At 40.1% G+C, this 591-nt stretch overlaps 1 protein-coding gene across 1 annotated transcript in view; it reads right to left on the reverse strand.

Annotated features, from left to right (window-relative positions):
• LOC107711669 (protein FAM177A1-like) overlaps positions 1 to 591 on the reverse strand; it is a 5,939-nt gene that overhangs the window by 4,671 nt on the left and 677 nt on the right. The window lies entirely within an intron of this gene.

Genomic DNA, 591 nt, shown 5'->3' on the forward strand with positions numbered 1-591 from the left:
GATAAAAAAAAAAAAACGCCAATAGGTGGCGGCAACTATAGCTGTCTTAATGAGCCAGGGGTCGCGTCATTCATTCATTCAGTAACGAAGCAAAATGCTGTAGTTATGAATGGGTTATTAATCACAGATTCTCCAAATCATTCAAAGCCGCAGATTCATTCACTAACACCATTTGATTTTACTTGGTTTAATAAAATGTACTTAATTTGATTTTACTTGTTTTACTAAATACACTTTATAGTTAGAATTCTGATTAAAACAGTGTAACTGGGGGCTCTGAAAAAACTGCTTGTGAATAATTTGTTAATATTGTAAACTTTCATCTGAATACATTAAATAAGTGTTTAATGAATAGTGTATTTATACAGGACAGTATAGAAAGCGCACAAGTGGGAGAGAGTGGAGGGAATGGCATCTGAAAGGACCTAGAGTTGGGACACTTTCAAGGATCACCCGAAGCACAACCACGCTATATGCACAAGGCTGTTGGTTCTAACATTTTAGGGTTCCCCTCGTTAGAAATCACGTTCCCCCCTCGGGGGGCCCCCTCTAACGCCGGGCCCTTGGAATCGTCCTAACCTCCCCCCTCCC

The sequence above is a fragment of the Sinocyclocheilus rhinocerous genome, unplaced genomic scaffold (assembly GCF_001515625.1).
Source record: "Sinocyclocheilus rhinocerous isolate Xijiao unplaced genomic scaffold, SAMN03320098_v1.1 scaffold5225, whole genome shotgun sequence".
NCBI classification, from domain to species: Eukaryota; Metazoa; Chordata; class Actinopteri; order Cypriniformes; family Cyprinidae; genus Sinocyclocheilus; species Sinocyclocheilus rhinocerous.